Below are 20336 nucleotides of genomic sequence, written 5' to 3'. Positions count from 1 at the left end.
TATCTAACTGGAATGTCTCTCCTCTTCTCACTCCTGTCTGGCTATCTCTCTATCCGATCTTTTTAGGGGCAAGAGAGATGTACCAAGTTACTTCGTAGGGTTCTGTGTTGTCCATGGTTACTATGAGTCTTAGTCTGTTATTAATTAGAAGAGTTGATCCAAGCTTTTTACTGCAGAAACAAATATCTCATCAGCACCCCTACAAAAGAAACAAATACTAAAAAATAATAACAAGTATTTTAAAAGTTTCATTGGCTAGACCTGAATACCAAGTAAAAAAAGTTGAGTTTTTAAGTATATTTTGAGCCTCTACTATTGGAGACTTGAACAATAAAGTTATGATGGTTTCTAATCAGAAAGAGTTTATATCTAGAGGTGCCTGGGTGGCTCAGTTGGTTAAGCATCCAACTGATGATTTAGGCTCAGGTCATGATCTTGCTGTTTCATGAGTTCAAGCCTCGCATTGGGCTCCATACAGGCAGCTCGGAGCCTGCTTAGGATTCTCTCACTCCCTCTCTCTCTCTGCCCCTCCTCCACTCATGCTGTCTCTGTCTCACTCAAAATAAATAAAACTTTCCAAAAATTAAAAAATTAAAAAATAAGAAAGTTTATATCTAGAGTCACAGAATTTTCATGATGGAAGGCACTTGGGTATCATCTGGTCCAACTTCCTATCTGATGTGCTTCTCTGATGAATTCTTGACAGGTCTCTTTTGGAACAGCTTTCTAATTGATAGAAAGCCCTTCCTTCCTGAAGGCTCTCTCCTGGTGTCTTCTACCCTCCTCTACTCATTTGCCTTTTGTAGTCATGGGATAAGTTCAGTTTCTTTTAATGTTTGAGAAGCAACCACTATGTGCTATATTCACCTTTCTTAGTGATGGCTTTTCTGGTCTAGTTACAGTTAATTAGTTAAGATGAGGTCATACTGGAGTAGGATGGGACCCTAATTCAGTATGACTGCTGTCCGTATATAAAGAGTGCTATATGAAGAGACACATGCTTACTGAGGCAGGGTGAAGTGAAGATACAGGGAGAATGCCATCGATAAACCAAGGAACATCTGAGACCACCAGACAGACATGGAACAGATCCTCGCCCAATGCCCTCAGAGAGAAGCAACCCAGAGAACACCTGGATTTTTTTTACTTCTAGCCTCCCCAGTTTCCTCAGGTATCTGTCATGTCAGCCCTTTCTCCTTCTCAGACTCTATCTTCTGAATGTGGACTTTTGTCAGCATCCCTCTCAACATGTAGAGTTTAGTACTGAACAGACTGGTTATGATGTGGTACAAACAGCAAACGGTAGGAAGGATGTATTGTGTCATTTGATCGGAATACTACATTTCCATCAATATAGTCAAAGTTCCTATTAGTTATTATTATTTTTAAAATATTTATTTATTTTGAGAGAGTGAGAGAGGGTGTGTGTGCACGTGAGTGGGGAGAGGCAAAGAGAAAGAGAGAGAGAGAATCCCAAGCAGGCTCCATGCTCACAGTGCAGAGCCCAATGTGGGGCTCGATCTTATGAACCGTGAGATCATGACCTGAGCTGAAGCCAAGAGTCAGACACTTAATGGACTGAGCCACCCAGGTGCCCCCCATTAGTTATTTTTAACAATTGGATGACATCATTAGTAATCTCACTTCCCATGTAATTTTTGATGCCCTACCATCCTCCTAATTCTACTTCTCCACCAATTTTCCTCCTCTTAATAAACAGCCCCACAAATTACTCAGTTAGCTCTAGCCAACACCTGGTTATCATTCTTGACTCCTTCCCCTTGAGCAACCCATTGCTATGTCCCACCTGCCATTCCTGCCAATGGTATCACCCCCTCTACCACTACCACGCCACTCACCTCCATCTCTCTTCTGTGCTGATGAGAGAGCCTCTTAACTTGTCTTAGGGTTTCCTCTCTGGGCTCCTATTTATTATATTCTTCACACAGAGAATGTCTGTGTGAAGACAGAGAAATCTTCGTAAATTATAGATAGCATTCTGATATTTCCCTACTCAGAACTCTTCAGGATCCTCCAATTCACACTCAGACAAAATCTAGTCTTCTTTATTGGGGGTCACAAGATCCTGCCTGATCTGCCTACCTGTCCCACCCTGCTCTTCACCTCCCTCTGCTTCAAGCCACCTGGGCAATTTTTTCTGTCTCTTGAACACACTAAGCTCCTTCCTTACTCAAGACTCTTGCAGATGCTGTCTCCTATACCTGGAATGTTCCTTATGGTTTATTCCCTTAATTCATTTCTGCTGAATGTCACCTCCTCAGAAAGTCCATACTTGACTACTCTATATAAAATAGAACCCTTAACATCTCCCCACAGTCACATTCTGTTTTCCTTATTCTGCTTTATTTTTCTTCCTGGCACTTATCACCAGTTGCCATTACATGTTTGTTTATTTATTTGTGTAATTTCTGTTTCTACCACTAGAATGCTGCCTCCATCAGAGCGGAAGTTTCACCTATCTTGTTGTTGTTGTTGTTGTTGTTGTTGTTGTTGTTTTTCATTAAAGGGGCCTAAAATAATTCCAGACACATACTGGGTAGTTCCTGAGACTAGTATGTTCCTGACACATAATTTGTTTTACTTTTTAATTTTTTTAATGTTTTTTTATTATTGAGAGACAGAGAGAGAGACAGAGCATGAGCATGGGAGGGGCAGAGACAGGAGGAGACGCAGAATCCGAAGCAGGCTCCAGGCTCTGAGCTGTCAGCACAGAGCCCGATGCGGGGCTCGAACTCACAAACTGTGAGATCATGACCTGAGCTGAAGTCGGACGCTTAACCGACTGAGCCACCCAGGCGCCCCTGACACATAATTTGTTAATGAATAAATTATTGAATGAATGGACTGTATTGAATTTGCAGCCAGATAAACACTTTAGTTTTCTTTTTTACGAAGATCTCCTCTCTGCATTGTGGTTTTCTAAAGAGTTTAATAATTTTATCTTGGGTGCATGTCTTGTGAGCTATGGAATTTAAATTCATTCTCTTTAGCTTGTTAGTTTTATATTTGACTCTTGAATTGGGCTCTAGTTTTTCTCACCTAAGTTTGTCCATACTCTTCTTTCTAGTCTAAACATCTTTCTCTTTGATAGATAAGATAAAATCTGGGGAATTGTACTCAGTTCTGATATACATTAATGGATTGCCAACTCATCAGCTCAGCAGGCTCTGCACTCTTTCCTGCTCTTGCTTTAAATAGCAAAGAAAAAAAAAGAACTTTTTCCCGAAGCATTTTTCCTGAGTGTTGCCTCTTTCTGGGCCCACTTCGTTTTGGAAAGCAAGCCTAATGTAAGTGAAACAATGAGAGAATTGTTTAAGATATTTTACAATTAAGTGATATGGCACATAGACTCTGAGGCTTTCAGAAAACAGAATGATCACAGAGAGTTTGCAGAATTAGAAAAGGTTTTATGTAGGATGCTTCCCAACTTTTAAATATGCTGGTGTATTTTAAAGAGTAAAATCTATTGACTTTTAGAAATAGTAGAGCATTATACATAGTTTTAGAAAAATTAGCAGGGCTTGGAGCTGGTGATTTTGTCAGACTGCCTGTGTTAGCTGTGCATGATTTTTATCATAAGCCAAAAAGACATCACTGTCCATGTGAGGTCAAGGGCAGAGTGGTAGACAGTGTTCAAACCAAGTTTTCAGGTCAGCAGATAGCCTTGGAAGTGCTCTTGGAGGGTCAGGTTAGTAACAACACAGCAGCAAGCATAAGCTAAGCATCTTGAGAGATTAATGACTCATTGCTCTCCTACTGCAGAGACCCAGCAACAATGTTCCCCAAATAACTTCTCATATAAAGGTCAGAAGCACTAAATGTGTGTGTTTGGACTCATGTATGTGTATGGGTGGGCTTGTGGATCCATGCATGCTATGAACATTCATATCTGTGTGTACTGTAAGGGAACAGGCATGTTCTCTTATTATCATTAAATTCATATTTTTTCCTGTTTTCTATAACCAGTAAGGCCCTCCAATTTTCAAAAGCCTTGCAAGGTTCATTATAATGGCTCTAAACAGTAGGGAAAAAATACAGTTTTGCCATTAAAGCATTTGAATAGGATGATCCTTTAGATCTAGTGATATGTTGAAGTACAGGAAGGAATTTAAGAAGCCTGGTGGGGAAGGGGTCTCACGGACACCCTTGAGAGGTTGGGTTTTTTTTTTTTTTTTTTCATAGTGACAGCCTAACCTATCGGTAAAGTTGGCTGATTGGTGGTAAACAGTATGGAGCATGAAAATTTTTCCACATGTCTAAGTTTTGCTTTTTCAACAACTGTGCAATTGGGCTGACCTAACTTTCATTTCCTGTTTCCATTATGGTTGTTAGTCCCAATTCTTCCCACATCTGCACCCAGACATATCTCATTCTACAGCCTGTCTGCCCATCTGGGCGGTGGGGTGACCTCATTCCTGAGAAGAGGCCTGTAAGCTGTGCTCAAGATAGACGGCCCCTGACACATGGGTGCGTGTACCCTGATGTGCAGCTGCAGGGATTCTCGGGCCACCCTTGGCTCATTGTGCTACAGAGGGCTTTGTAAAAGCTTTTCAACATGTGTTTGTCTGGATATTTTCAAGGCTCATGCACAGCTCTGTTTTAAATATTTAACCTTATATGAGGATGTCTGAGGCTTCCTGAAATTATTCCTCTTATTTGTAAAAGGGAAGGAATCTGATCACACAAATCTGAATAGAATGATCAAAAGACCAAATGGCAATCCACTCACTTGCTGTCATTTTCAGAATTTTATATGTAGAGAGCATTTGCTCTCCTTGCCAATCAGGCTGTCAATATGTATTTATTGAGCACTGTAAGTATAAGCAGAAAGGTAGATACAGTAAAGCAAAAATAGAGAAACCCACCGTTTAGGCATACAGCTAGTTGAGAGACACTATTGACTAGTATGGAGTAGCATTACAAAATACCATGAGCAGTTTTTTGAGTGTTACTACATGCCAAGGTTAAGTGTTATCTTTCAATGTGTTATCTCATTTAACCCTCAAAACAAATCCATTAGTTAAGTGCCGTTTTTCTCCCTGTTGCTCAGATAACAAGGCAATAGTTGGTGTGACTGAGGAACTTGGCCAAAGTACTCTTCCAGGAGAGCCAGGATTCATACTCAATACTTTCTTTTTTTTTTTTTTCTAATGTTTTATTTTAATTTTGGGAAAGAAAGAGAGAGAGAGAGAGAGAGAGAGAACGAGTGATGGAGGGGCAGAGAGAGGGAACAAGCTCCAGGCTCCAGGCTCTGAGCTGTCAGCATAGAGCCTGACGTGGGGCTTGAACTCACAAACGGCAAGATCATGACCTGAGCCCCGAAGTCGGATGCTCAACCGACTGAGCCACTCAGGTTCCCCTCAATACTTTCTGAGTTCACCGCTAGATGGGGCTCCAGAGCTCAACATCTTAACCACAATGTTGTGGCACCTCTCAGTGCAAATCTCTGTAGTGTGTAAAGGCAACACTTTTAGACTGAAGATCAGAACTTACATTTGCAAGTAGGACTTGGGCCTCCATTTGGCTTATTTGGAGTAATCTAACACCAGGAGTACCTCACACTGGCCCAGAATTATTCTTCAGTCTGTTCCCTGTGTGTTCTTTCTAAATCAACAGAACAATAGCACAAACAGGGGTGCCTGGGTGGCTCGGTAGGTTAACCATTAGTCTCTCGAGTTTGGCTCTCAGGTCATGATTTCATAGTCCTGAGATCCAGCTCTGCACTGAGTGTGGAGCCTGTTTAAGATTCTCTTTCTCTTCCTCTGCCCCTCTCCCCCACTCATACATGTGCGTGCTCTCTCTTAAAAAATAAAAATAATAAGGGGCACCTGGGTGGCTCAGTCTGTTGAGCGTCCGACTCTTGATTTTGTCTCAGGTCATGATCTCACAGTTCATGAGATCAAGCCCCATGTTGGGCTCTGTGTTGTCATCGCAGCCCTGCTGGGGATTCTCTCTCCCTCTCTCTGTGTCCCAACTCCACTCATGTGTTCTCTCTCAAAATAAATAAACATTTAATAATAATAATTAATAATAATAATAATATTAACCCAAACACAAATATAAAGGGATAGAAGCTTTAGATTATATGGACAATTACTTTTCTTTGGTTTACAAGTTAAATCCATGTAGGAATTGCAGCCTCTATAAGTAACTTTTTACATTCTTTATTTGCTTCTCTAATTTTTATAATCTTTTTATTATAATATAGTGATTAAGAGCAAGGATAACAAGGATGTCCCCTCTTACCACTTGTATTCAACATAGTACTAGAAGTCCTAGCCTCAGCAATCAGACAATAAAAGGCATCCATATTGGCAAGGTACAAGTTAAACTTTCATTATTTGCAAACAACACAATAATCTAAGTAGAAAATACAGACTCCACCAAAAAATTGCTAGAAGTGATACACAAATTCAGTGAAGTCACAGGATATAAAGTCAATGTACAGAAATCTGTTGCATTTCTATACACCAGTAATGAAGCAGCAGAAAGGGAAATCAAGGAATTGATCCCGTTTACAGTTGCACCAAAAACCATAAGATGCCTAGGAATAAACAACCAAAGAGGTAAAAGATCTGTTCTCTGAAAACGATAAAACACTTATGAAAGAAATTTAAGAAGACACAAACAAATGGAAAAACATTCCGTGCTCATGGATTGGAAGAACAAATATTATTAAAATGTCTGTATTACCCAGAAACAATCTACACATTTAATACAACCCCTATCAAAATACCACCAGCATTTTTCATAGAGCTAGAAAAACAATCCTAAAATTTGTATGGAACCACAAAAGATCCCAAATAGCCAAGACAATCTTGAAAAAGAAAAGCAAAGCTGGAAGCTTCACAATTCTGGACTTCAAATTATATTACAAAAGTGTAATTATCAAGACAGTATGGTACTGGCACAAAAACAGACACATAGATCAATGGAATAGAATAGAAAACCCAGAAATGTACCCACAAGTATATGATAAACTAATATTGACAAAGCGGGAACGACTACCCAATGGAAAAAAAGACAGTCTCTTCAGCAAATGGTGTTGGGAAAACTGGACAGCAACATGCAAAAGAATGATATTCGACTACTTTCTTACATCATAGACAAAAATAAATTCAAATTGGATAAAAAACTTAAATGTGAGACAAGAAACTATTAAAATCCTAGAGGAGAACACAGGCAATAACCTCTTTTGACATCAGCCATAGACTTCTTACTAGATACGTCTCCTGAGGCAAGGGAAACAAAAGCAAAAATAAACTTTTGGGACCTCATCAAGATAAAAAAGCTTCTGCACAGTGGAGACAATCAACAAAACTGAAAGATAAGTTTGGGAATGGGAGAAGATATTTGCAAATGACATATTAGTTAAAGGGTTAGTATCCAAAATATATAATGAACTTATCAAACTCAACACCCAAAAAGTAAATAATCCAGTTAAGAAATGGGCAAAAGACATAAATAGACATTTTTCCAAAGAAGACAAACAGATGGCCAACAGACACATGAAAAGATGCTCAACATCACTCATCATCAAGGAAATAACAAATCAAAGCTACAGTGAGATATCACCTCACACCAGTGGGAATGGCTAAAATTAACAACACAGGAAACAACAGATGTTGGCAAGGATGCAGAGAGAGGGGAACCCTCTTACACTGTTATTAGTGTGGATGCAAATTAGTGCAGCCATTCTGGAAAACAGTATGGAAGTTCCTCAAAAAATTAAAAATAGAACTACCCTATCACCTAGCAATTGCACTACTAGGTATTTACCCAAAGGATACAAAAATAGTGATTCAAAGGGATACATGCACCTCAATGTTTATAGCAGCATTATCAACAATAACCAAATTATAGAAAGAGCCCAAATATCCATCAAATGACTAATGGATAAAAAAGATGTGGTGCATATACACAATGGAATATTACTCAGCCATCCAAAATAATAAAATCCTGCCATTTGCAAAGATGTGGATTGAGCTAGGGTATGTTATACTAAGTGAAGTAAGTCAGAGAAAGGCAAATACTGTATGATTTCACTCATATATGGAATTTAAGAAACAAAACAGATGAACATGGTGGGGCAGAAGAGAGAGGCAAACCACAAAACAGACTCTTAACTATAGAGAACATACTGAGGGTTGCTGGAAGGGAGGTGGGGGGGATGGGTTAAATGGGGATGGGTATTAAAGAGGGCCCTTTTTGTGATGAGCGCTTGGTGTTGTATGTAAGTGATGAATCATTAAATCTTACACCTGAAACAAATATTATACTGTATGTTAGCTAGCTGGAATTTCAATAAAAATTTGGAGGAAAAAGTGAACAAGTAAACAAAAGGACATCCATTCAGCAAATATTTACTGAGGAACCATGATCCAGGAACTAAACAGGAAACTGTGGGTGCCCTCAGCTTACGTTATCATGGAGATACACAGGCAATCAGAAACAATGGGTTGGTTTGATAAAGAACAATTGGAATTATGTGATACAAATAAACAGGCAGCAAGTTAATTCTCTTAACAATGTCTCTGTGTGTCATTGGGGAGGATACAATGTAAGTAGAATTTAAACCTGAGAATACACCACATCAGGAATTTTTTTTTTTTTTTTTTTTTTAGCTACTATGCTTCACTTCTCTTCTGAAGATGAAAAAAAAAAAAAAAGGCAGTGTTATTCTCTCTTAATATAATGGGGCAATCAACAGAATAATTTGAGGTCTTGAATGAAGAAAATTGCAAAAAATTTGAAATTGCCTAAAGTTTGAAATTGTCAAATAATGCCATAGATTTCAGCAGTATTTATACATATGCTTAAAACTCTTGATTTTTTGCAATACTTATCCCTGAGTAATTAATCCAGATTATACCATATCAAAAACTATAAGATTTTTGTGACTTGTTGGTGTTCCTCATTCAAGGTCACTCCCACCTAATTTGCCACCACACCCAGCAAATATGTAGCCTTTGTTCCACAAATACATTTTAAAAAACACAAATATTAATAGATTTTTTTCCCCCTGCAGTGAGTTACTAATCCCTTTTCAGTCATTTCAAAAGAGATGTTTGCAAGTTTTGGCCACCAAGAGGTACTTCAGTAGGTGAGAAGATAAACTGTGGTATATCCAAACAATAGAATATTACTCAGTGCTAAAAAGAAATGAGCTTTCAAGTTTCGAAGACTTGGAGGAAAGTTAAATGCTTATTACCAAGTGAAACAAGCCAATCTGAAAAGGCTTCTTTCTGTATACTTCCAACTATCTGACATTCAGGAAAAGGCAAAACTATGGAGACAGTAGAAGGATGAGTGGTTGCCAGGGGTTAGAAGGTGAGGAGGGATTAATAGAGCAGAGGATTTTTAGGGCAGTGAAACTAGACTGTATGGTAGTGAGTGGTGGATATATGTCATTACATATTTGTCCACATCCCTAGACTGTCCAACACCAAGAGTGAACCCTAATGTAAACTGTGGGCTTTGGGTGATAATGATGTGTTAATGTAGGTTCATCCATTGTAATTAATATATCGTTCTGGTGAGTGATATTGATATATGGGGCAGGATGTGCATATGTGGGGACAGAGGATGTATTGGAAATCTCTGAAACCTGCTCAATTTTGCTGTGAACCTGGAATTGCTCTTTAAAAAGTTCTGTTAAAATTTTAAAAAGAAAATGGAGAAGTTTGGACTATATCCGTGATGTCATTTTCATAGTTCCATTGGCCAGAACCATAAAAAAAAAAAAAAAAAAAAAAAAAAAAAAAAAGGAATATTTGAATCCATGTGAACATTTTGATTGTTAAACCTCAAATATGACTTAACAGATTAAGATTTCAGGAATAAAGACACACCCAAGGTGACAACCTGTAGACCAAGCTTCAGCCTAGAGCAATTTGAGCTGTCAGGGACATTAAAGCTCATTAGCGGGATTCCTGCACAGAAACACTGGCAGTCACCGTCCTGCATTTCACAGTTCTTAGAAAAATCTTCTCATTGATGTTGAGGTGTTGCACTCAAGCTGATAGCCTGAGGTATTTAATTGAAAGGCAAACATATTGGCTTTATATGTTGTGCTTTCTGGAGAGGGTGGCTTTTTTATTTTTAAAGTGACAATGGTGAGGAAAAAAAAGAAAGGGGGGAAATCCACTCACCTGTGACTGTATTAAACCACCCAGCAGCTGTTTATAACTTAACACATCATTCCATCCCCTAAGAAGTCTTTAACATATGAAAAGGAAGGCCTGACTGAGGGATTAACTAGCAGAACTGGGTGAAATGCTACACTTGCTTTTGATGGTGTGAGATTTATCTTCTGCAGGCTATTGATATTATTTTTCCACTGTTTTCTTAAAGATTCGCCGTAGGGAATTTAAATAATTAGGCATAAAATCTCTAGCATGATATTTAATCAATCACATCTTGGTTTTCAGCTGATGCAAGGGCTGAGGTCAGCTGTGGGAAAGGCAGACGCAGTGGAGGAGACCTGGCCAAGCTGCCCTCCTTGTTGGGCTTGTTTTCAGGATGACCGGGAGTGTCCAGGAACAAGCCACATCCTCAGGCAATCTGCTCACTCTGCTGGTGTTTCTGTTTGTTTATTGTGCAGCCTAAAGTTCTTCTTTGCAGGCAAATGGAACCCATAAAAGAGTAAGAACAGTCAAATGAGACTTTGAAGGTCTACCCTCTAGGAGAATTTCAGGGATGTTGTAACTCTCATGGTTCCAGGAAGGAGGGGGAGAAATGATAAAATTTGTGTTGGCTGATGAAAAATGCCCCCGAATCAGGCTAGGTTTTAACATTTTGGTTCACAGGTATATTGGTCAGTATTCTCCAGAAAAACAGAACCAATAGGGTTTGTGTGTGTGTGTGTGTGTGTGTGTGTGTGTGTGTGTGTGAGTGTGTGCGTGTGCATGCAGAGAGAGAGAGAGAGAGAGAAAGAGAGATTTTTATGAATTGGTTCATGTGATTAGGGAGACTAACAAGTCCAAATCTTCACGGTAGGCTGTCAGGCTGGGGATCCTGGGAGAACTAATATTGTAGATCAAGTCCAAAGACCATCTACTGGACGAATTCTTTCTTTCTCAGGGAGGTCAGTCTTTGTTCTATTAAGGCCTTCAACTGATTGAGTAAGTCCCACCTGCATTGTGGAGGGTAATCTGCTTTACTCAAAGTCCACCTAAGTATTAAGCTCATCCAAAAAACATGCTCATAGTAACATCCAATTATGTTTGGCCAAATATCTGGGCACTGTGGCCCAGCCAACTTGACACATAAAACTAACCATCATGGTGAGGTTTTTGTCAGCTAGTAAGACTAAATACTTTATATTCATATCCTTACCAAATTCCACCATACTTTGAGAAGATAAGCGAAGGAAAGAGTATAATGAACATGTAAGTCAGAATGTGTAAGATGGTGTATAAAAACCTAGTTTAAAAAATATGATAACAATAGGATCTGAGTATCAGTAAAAAATAATAGTAGACATTTATTTGGTACTATTTGTCAGGAATGTTTGAATCCTCACAAAGCTTTGTGAATTAGCAAATACCTGGAATCAATAAACTGGGTTTGGATTCCAGCTCTACCACTCAGTGGCTGTGTGACCTTGGCAAATCCTTTAGCCTGTCTGCTCTTCAGTTTCCTTAGTAGGAAAATGGGAACAATCATAGCACTCACTGTCAAGAATTATTTGGAAGATAAAATGAATACTGTCATAGCAAGTATTTAGAACAGAGCCTGGCATACTAGTGTCACTCAGTGAAAAGTCAGACATTATTGTTATAGAGGATAATAGAACAGAGAGATGGGGGCCAAGGAAGCACAATATCCATCTGAAACCTAGAAATAGCATATTGCCTGCATGCCATCATCCAGCATGTTTATAAGTAGATAAACGAAAATATCCTTCCACTGAAGTCATATGAACCTGCATTTCAACTGAAAACACAGTCTCCCTTGGCAAACCTATGACTAATTTTGCCGACAGAGAATATGAGGGGAGCCCTGACACTTGCCTCCAATATATTGTCTCCAGTATTGTCACTTGTGATTACCTTTATTGAGTTTGAATTGAATAAAGCCATCTTATGCATGACGTTTCCCCTAGAAATGATGGCAGCAAAAAGAGGCAGAAAAAAAATGCGTAGACTGAGCAATCCAAGGTGACTCAGAATGGGCTAGTGTGAGGGACTTTGCAGACCTAACTTCCCTGAGTTTATTTGATCATGTCTCAGGCTACAAGGAGTTATCTTGAAGAAACACTTTTTAACTTATGGTAATACTGGGATCTCTGTACTAAAAATCAATGTGCATTTTGTTTCATTTTAGAGAGTCTCAACAACAGTAGCCCAAAACACTTTAGAATACTCATTGTGGCACTAAAAGTCAGTAGCTGCCATGGACCTTAGATTTTCTGTAACTCAGCCAAGGGCATTTTGGAACAATGATGGCCCAAGTAACAAGATCTTTAGGCTTAAGTGACCCCTTTATTTAACATCTCACTGATGAGTTTCTCAGCTTTTCCTACCCTTAATTGTGAAACTGAACTGATTTCTGCATATAATTTGCACACTACCTTTAACTACTTGGTTTTCTTTTCTTCCTTGACTTTGCCTGTTGCTCCAAGAGAGCAATGCCCTTGTTGATTTCTTTTGCCTGGGGCTTCGGTTAAATAAGACATTTCAAAGTTCTCACATAATTGTTTCCTGACCAGGAGAACTAAGAGACCTAAGAGAATTCCCCTAGCGTGAAAAGCCATGTCACAAACCTCATATAGTTGTTTTGTGCTTCTGGGCTCATTCTTTGAATTCTAAGTATGGAAAACCAATAAACAGTAACAATGATGCTAACTAGGTTGAAATGGATTCTCCAATCCACCATTAAACATCAGAAATCAGTCAGGCCATCATGAGAGGCCAGCAAATTGTTAGGCGATCAGAGTTATTTACTAATGTTTTGATGGCTCCACTTAGCATAAAGGTGAACTGGAGACAATTCTGACCACATAGGCCCCCACATGATGTTTTGTTGGCTTGGCCGAATTATAAATCCTATATCCACGATATAATTGGCAACTTACTCCTTCAACAGATGTGGGTTATGCAATCAGGGTGGGGAAAAGATGCACTGAAGCCGACTTGCTGGAAATCTTTACTTTCAATCTATAAAATATAATGAGGTTATGAATATAGAAGTGTGGCCAAATACCAGTGTTTTGTAAAGAAGTATACAAATTTAAGGAGACACTGTATTATCAAAATAAAATGACCTATCTATCAGATATTAAGATAATCAGTGTATAATTTACTTTTTTGTAAGTAGTTTCTGCAGACCTTCATAGTAGAGTCCAATTTCAATTTCAAAGACTATATTTTAGGATTTTTTTTCAATGAGTGATTTTCTTCTTCTTACCCATTCTTTATTTTGATAGTGGCTCTTGTGCATCAATTATTATTAATCAACTGGAAGAGTAAATTTAATACCGTAGACACACAACGGGTCAGTTTGCCAGCTGGCATAAGCTGTAAAAGGTGGAGTGTGTGTGTGTTTGTGTCATAAGTTGCTCTGCATGATGATATAGTCATTGTTATTTGCAGAAAACTTTTTATTTTTGTTAGGTCAAGAAGCCTGTAATTCTCCAAGTGATCCCTGAACCTTATTTAATGCAGCAAACCACAAAAGGAGCTGGGTTGAACTTTGGTGTCTGCAAGTTAGAAAGTAATAACTTTCTCATCTTTTCTGTAAGTGACTTATGCCATGTGATGAATGCAGACCCTTCCCTCACAAGGGTTTCCTGATATTATACACTTGTAGCAAATAAGGTTAGAACCTTTAAAATATAGCATTTAGTAATGTGCTGGAAATAGCTTCTTCTCGATTCCTTTAAAGGTCACCGCATTTGCTTTCCAGGCGTCATTTTAGCGCTAGCCTCTGCAGGGTAGAACTGAGAACATGCTTGCCTTTGCGCCTTCAATTCTCCCAAGCTTAAAAGTAAAATGGCAGGATCTTTCACATAAAGTGGAGTGTGTGTGTGTGTGTGTGTGTGTGTTTTCTTGTGAGTTTAGATGTATAAAGAAAATCTTAATGTTGGTTATATATATGCACGCTTTTTTCAGTCGGAGGTATTAGCTTGTATTATCCTCAGTTCAGAAGCCAAGCTTATGGGAATGAAATTGGGGCAACATCTACTAAAGGAAAGCAAACTCTTAGGAAAGCACTCAATTATTTGTGCTTTTCCTGAGCACTCCATGGACTGTGCTTCACCGAACCTAAGTATATTAACAAGACTATAGCCAGATAAATTAGCATCAGCCCACAAATGTTGCTGCTGTTCCGCTGGGCCAGGGGTTGGGCGGATGGGGGGGGGGGATGAATTCATAAAGCCATTGATATAAAGCAAGAAAAAATAGTCAATATCAGCGTTGCGTTGCTATCACAATTAGATTGGAATGGCAGATTGAAATGAGAGGCTTTTTCACACCAACTGATAAAATCACGTGCAGGCTGGCAAAAAGAGAATGGCTCCTCGTAAAGCATGTTTCACTAGAGTCATCATTGTCATTTGTCAGTATTGCCAGTATTCTTAACCTTCCTCACATCTCCATCATTAGCACCACTGTTAACGTCATCTTTGTCCTGTTTATAGTCAGCAGTTGTGTTTCCTCTTAGAAGTACACTAAAGATGAAAAATGGTCCATATCTGGTGCTCCTGGGTGGCTCAGTTGGTTGAGCGTCGAACTTTGACTCAGGTCATGATCTCACGGTTCATGAGTTTGAGTCTCGAATGGGGCTTTCTGCTATCAGCACAGAGCTTGCTTTGGATTCTCTGTCCCTTGTCTCTCTGTGTCTCCCCTCTCATGCTCTCTGCCACCCCTCCCCCCATCGCTCTGAAGAATAAACATTAAAAAAAAAAAAAAGGTCCATATCTGCTAATAGCCTACACTCTGTGTTCACCATGCCCTAGCTAATTTTGATCCTCTCTCTGCCAATTAAAATTTCTACCTAGAACTCCAAGCCAGTCTAAATTCTCTTCCTTCTTCCAGGACTTCCCTTCTTCTGAATTCCCCGTAGTAGCCACTACTAGGCTATTACTAATTTTTCATTTAAAATTTATCTTTTTTGGGGGTGCCTGGATGGCTCAGTTGGTTAAGCATCTGACTCTTGATCTCAGCTCAGGTTTTGATCTCAGGGTCCTGAGTTCAAGACCCAATTTGAGCTCCATACTGGGCATGGAGCCTACTTAAAAATGAATGAATGAATGAATGAATGAATGAATAAATAAATATCTTTTGTGACTTTTCAAAGTCACAATGCAATCTTTTCAAATATGCATATTTTGCTGGCTCAGCTAGAATATAAGGGTCTTGAAGGCAGAGACTACTTCGTACATTGGTGTAAACACCATAGTATTTAGATTAGTGCTTTACATATAGTATTATGTAATAGTTAGCAAATATTAAAAAATATTTATCAATGGATTGCAATTGTACAGGAAATTTGGAGAATTTGTTCACAGCCAAAATGTTCCTATAAGTGGTATTAATTTAGCTAGAGAAGTTTGTATGGGAAGATGACACCATGTGTACTTATGGTGGGGAATATCATGAGTTGGAAGTCAAGGAAATTAGAATTTGTATGAAGTGGAGAAGATCTCTCAGAAGAAAGAGTACTTTGCCTGTTTTTTTTACAATGTTCTCTGCATGTGATCTGTAGGTTTGGCAGTGGCTATTGAGAGGGTTGGAGAAGATGCCGTGAGGGGAATGTAAACATGAAATCAGAGGGTTAAGCCAGCAGCACAAAGAGTGAGTGAGATAAATGTGGGATAACTGACTGGTGAAACAGCATTTGAAAACAGGGTCAAAAGTTTGCATTTGGGCTGGACAGGTAATAACTGTCCTTAGAAGATTTTGAGTAACTGGAGTATGCCATCCATACAGCACATGTACAAGGTTGTTTTAGTGGGAACAAGAAGTGAGAAAGGGAAGAGACTGCCATAATTCATGGATAGAATAACCTGTGTCTGAGAAAAGGCATGAAAGAAGAAGGGGGAGAAATGAATGGCACACAGAAGAACTGGTTAAACTTGCAAACTTATCTGTATAAGGGACAATGGAGGGAGAGACTGACATTGTCCATGATACTGAAGCCTCAGGGGAAAGAAAAATTTGCCTTTGTCCCATCCCAGGGTAGGAAGAGTGAGCAGTGAAATAGTATAATTCCCGTTATCAAGAGAGTGGGTGGGCAAAAGATCATTCACTCTCTCATTCCAGAGAGATCTCTCCTTAGGCTTTAGCTCATGAAAGATAATGGGAAGACTTAAGGTTACATAGATTTTGGGTTTGTATTTGAGATATCTTAAGCCTTTTAGCAGAGAGAGGGTACAGAAAGCCACTGATTGGAACTCAGGTGTACCATGTTCTAGACTCAACATGTCTTTTAACTGCAAGTCTACCTTCTCTGAGCTTTTGAAAAACAAGAGAAACAGACTAGGTAGTTTCTGAGCAAACCTTCATATTCTGTGTCCTACACTGCATTTCAGCATACCATTGCTTGACATTTGACAGCAGTGGTGTTGGTGGAAAGTATAACTTCTGTGGATTAAGCCAAGATGGCTGTACAGAACTCTTGGAATCAGAGAATAGCTGTCCAGTATCTGTGTTTTGTAATATATATTGATTTGCATAAAATTTTGTTCCAGGATGTTACTTTCAAAATTGTTTGTAGTTGACTTTGCTGCCAGGGTGCTAGTCAAATATGACAAATATGGGAAAGACTAGAAGGCAGGCAGAGAAGAAAACAGACACCTTGGAGGGAGAACTACATTTTTAGCTTGCTTTGTTTATGTGGGACTTTCAGGAGTGTGGGATGATGTAGGTTGATCAATAAAACACCCAGAAATGTCTTTATGTCCTTACAAATGAGTGGACAATGTCTGTGTGTGCAGCCCCACACTCATGCAGTTTCTTTCCTTCTACTTGGGAATGTTAACTTGTGTGAGTTTCAAAATAACATCCTGCCATGTGAACTCCCTCCATTTCGGTTATTTATTTGCTGTAAGTGAAATGACACCTTACTGCAGCTTGGAATTTCCCAGGCACTTTTGAATACATATACCTAAGATATTAGAAGACATATGAATACATATCCTTGACCAGTTGTTCAAAATGTCATCCACACCTGAATCTGATGAAGCTTTTAGCTCCAACTACCAATTTATAGGAGAGAAGAGAGGAAGATGTAAAATTTTACCATGGGGAGGCAATCAGCTACGTCCAGACTGTGAAAAAATCTTTAGGGCATATTACCTGATTTCTTAACGAACATATTACATGAAAGACAAAGAGAAATTAGATGGAACCCATATATCAAAGGATACATTAAATATTTACAAATGAATTGCGATATGTGGACTCCCTTTGCCTCTTCATGCAGACATACAAATTTTAGAATTATGATAACAATTATAAGACATTTGTAAATTTGAACATTGACTAGATATTTGATAATTATTTAGAAAACATTGTTAATTTTAACATCTGTGATAATGGTATTGTGGTTCCTTAAAGATTTATGATCTTTTGGAGGCATATGAGTTTACTTACTGAAATATTTGCGGATGAAATGATATGATATATAAGTTGCTTCAAAATAACATGGGAAGGGGGAGTAGCTGAAACCAGGATTGGCCATGAGTTTATTATTGAAGCTGGGTGATGGGTACAAAGTAGTTCATTGTAGTGTTCTGTGCTTGAAATTCTCCACAGTAAGAACATTTTTTTTTTAATGCCATCAATTTGCATTGAGCATTTTCTTTGATTCTTGGAGCTTTCTCAGCACTTCCTCAAGTGACAGGTTAGATTATCCCTATAAGAATGGGATATAGATATTATTGCCCTGTGGGTAGAAGGTGTTGTTAATGCTGAAGTGGGGGAAGCATTGTTAACAAAAATATTTTTTAAATTTTTATTGTACTAACGGATTCCTCCCCTCGCCCCCTCAGTTTCCAACCTGGGATCAGAGGGAAAAAAAAGGGCCTGATCAGGAGGAACAAAGAACCTTAATTTTTTCTGGCAATGCTGTTTCTACCAGGCAGTCCATTGGCCTTTTTAAAAAGGCAAATTCCTGATGCAAAGGATCCCAATTCACTGACCAGTCCCAGCATTTAGACTCAGACTTTATTCTTCTGCGTTCCATGTGATTTCTAAGCAATAAATATACTTTAGAGAGACTAAGGACATTGGGAATCCAAATCAAACAGCTACAGCTATGGTTTCCCTACCCTTTACTTTCTGGAGCCCACAGAAAGATGAAGTGAGTAGTTCTCTTTGCCTTCATCTCCCTCTCTGGTGATATCTGTAATGGACACTTGTCTTAAGAGTAACTTTCATTGATGTATTCTCTTCTCTCTTCCATCCTACCAGTAATATGAAATCAAGAGTAATATGACCTCACTCTCTACTCTTGGGGTGGGCTCAGTTTGGCTTAACCCACTCAGTATATTCTGTTCCATTGGCTTGGGTCATTGGTTCTGGGGAGGACATATTTCCCATGTGAGTTCACCCAGTATATACTTCAGCACTGTTGTAATATTGGGGCAGAAGGAATCTCTCCTACTGGACTTGAATAAAGACAATTATACCCCTGACTTTGTCAAGCAGTTATCCTGCTACCATAGGAGAGCTCATATTAAGGATTGCTTAGCCAAAATATGGAAAGAAATTTGATCTTTGGAAATATGATTGATACACTGGATCAATTAACCATGAAACTGCCTTTCCTTGAGAACGTGTTGGTACTGAGGGTCAGTAAAATCTTGATTATTTAAGCCAAATGAATTGTGTTTTATCTTATTTGTAACTAAGAGCATCTTAGCACAAATGAAACATTCTTACCTATTGACATAGAAATGAAGGAGATATAATATTCTGATAAAGAATCCAGGGGTGAGAATATACTGCTTACTTTGCCTTTTGAATTGATCTATATCCTATCTCAGATATAGTACGACAAGATTGTGAAGACCTAGTTGGAGACATCAAGTAAACACATCAGGTGATTAGACAAACCTAAAGGCATGATTTTGCTGAGTCTAATGATGTCTGGTGGACCTAGAAAACTCTGAATAGTACCAAGTGAGGAAGTAGAGGTAATAATTCAAGGTTTGCAGAGTAACCTTTGTGACATCTCTAGATGTTGGAGGCTAGGAGAGAAGAAACGCTGAGTTTAAATTTTTACGTTGCTGTTCCCTCTTTAGAAGAAAACCATGTCAGCTGCATAGGTCAGCATGCACGCTCAGTTGGCATTAGATTGCTCCACAGGGGTGCACGACATTTGCTTTATCTACTTTTGTATTTATTAACTATATTGATTGAGTACCATATGTATGCTAGGCACTGTTCTGGGCACTGGTTAAGACATTCTAGTGTGAGAAGATCAGACAGTAAACAACTAGACAAATAAATCTATAGTCTCAGATAGCAATAAGTGCTCAGGAGAAAAAGAAAGTAGAATAAAGAAGTCTAAAAAGTACCAGGGAGGAAGGATATAATATATAATGTTCAAGCAGATGACATTTGAACAGAAATCTGAAAGACATGAAGGCTGCTTTCAGAACAAGTTAAATTTAGGTATCAACCATTTTTACATACTTTTTAGCTTGAAAAGGGAATTCAGTGCAAATGTATAATTGCTTATGAAACAAGCCAAACAAAATAAAAGTGGGCAAATAACTTTTATACCTCCCTTTATACCTCGCTTTTATACCTCCCGTTCACTCTCCCCATTTTAAACACTCACCCACCACCCCATCCATGGAAACAGAAGTTAAGAATTTTGAGTAGTCAATTAGACTTTTTTCCTAAGTTTATAAAAACTTAAACTCCCTGAAATACACATGGAATGTGTTTGTATGTTTACAATTATTCTTACTTCTTACAAAATTGGGATTATATTATGGACTATTCTCTGCAACTTGCTCTGTTTATGCAGCAATACTTTGTGCACCATGACAATACACATCAACAGACATCTAACACAGTCCTCTCTGCCTTGCCATTTGGTTGCTCCTCATTTTCTTTTTTTTTTTAATTTTTTTTTAACGTTTATTTTTGAGACAGAGAGAGACTGAGCATGAATGGGGGAGGGTCAGAGAGAAGGAGACACAGAATCTGAAACAGGCTCCAGGCTCTGAGCTGTCAGCACAGAGCCCGACGCGGGGCTCGAACTCACAGATCGCGAGATCATGACGTGAGCCGAGGTCGGCCGCTTAACCGACTGAGCCACCCAGGTGCCCCATGGCATTTTCTTAGATCTCTCAT

General features: G+C 38.8%; 1 protein-coding gene across 12 annotated transcripts in view; it reads left to right on the top strand.

Annotated features, from left to right (window-relative positions):
- RNF113A (ring finger protein 113A) overlaps positions 1-20336 on the top strand; it is a 511139-nt gene that overhangs the window by 365136 nt on the left and 125667 nt on the right. Inside the window, exon 6 of one of the 12 annotated variants that reach the window (XR_006200724.1) lies at positions 10452-10681. The exons of the other annotated variants lie outside the window; for them this stretch is intronic. The gene's annotated coding sequence lies outside the window, so the exon portion shown is untranslated. Of the gene's footprint in view, positions 1-10451; positions 10682-20336 lie in introns of those variants that run through there. 12 annotated transcript variants of the gene reach the window in all.

The sequence above is a fragment of the Panthera leo genome, chromosome A3, assembly GCF_018350215.1.
Source record: "Panthera leo isolate Ple1 chromosome A3, P.leo_Ple1_pat1.1, whole genome shotgun sequence".
Lineage (NCBI taxonomy): Eukaryota > Metazoa > Chordata > Mammalia > Carnivora > Felidae > Panthera > Panthera leo.
This window is presented reverse-complemented; position numbering and strand designations above follow the sequence as displayed.